The sequence below is a fragment of the Asparagus officinalis genome, chromosome 3 (assembly GCF_001876935.1).
Source record: "Asparagus officinalis chromosome 3, Aspof.V1, whole genome shotgun sequence".
Taxonomy (NCBI): Eukaryota; Viridiplantae; Streptophyta; class Magnoliopsida; order Asparagales; family Asparagaceae; genus Asparagus; species Asparagus officinalis.
Window position 1 is genome coordinate 15,572,339 of NC_033796.1, and position 787 is coordinate 15,573,125.

Below are 787 nucleotides of genomic sequence, written 5' to 3' on the forward strand. Positions count from 1 at the left end.
AGATCTGAAACCAAAACCCTAGCCCCCCTCTCTTCCCTAAAACCCTAATTCTCATTGCTTGGTGATTTGGGAGGAGTTCTTGAGGATTTTCAGCGGGATTGTTGGATTTCAGCAAAGGGGATCAACCTCCTGCAGATCTAGGGATCCATTTCTCACCAGAGGCGAGTCCCTAGCCCCCCTCTCTTCCCTAAAACCCTAATTCTCCTTGCTTGGTGATTTGGGAGGAGTTCTTGAGGATTTTCAGCGGGATTGTTGGATTTCAGCGAAGGGGATCAACCTCCTGCAGATCTAGGGATTCATTTCTCACCAGAGGCGAGTAACTTCTCGCCCAACTCCATCCCCTTTTTGTTTTCATGCAAAGTTTGAGTTTTTATTGAATTTATTGGGCCAAAAATCGTATTTTCTTGTAGAGATAGTAGATCTATATGGTACATGTTATGAGAATCATGTTTTCAACTTTAAAAGCTCACCAAAGGACTTTTATCAATAAGATCTAGATCTGAAATTGCCTAAACAAGAGTTAAATCATTTTTTTTACAGTTATTAAAACATTTTTGGTTTGTTTCTCATGGATTTAGAATATTAAAAATGTAGATTTCAAGCTTGGGGTTAGTTGTTTATCTTTAGTATGATTTTTGAATCGTTAAAACTCTTGTTATCGTAGAATATCAAATCTTGTTTCAGGTTTTGAGCTGACAGAAACCCAGAATTGGGTTTCTGTCCGCTTGGCGGTCGACCGGAGCGGTCGACCGCCGGGCTCGCTTTAGGGCTGCGGTCGACCGCGACG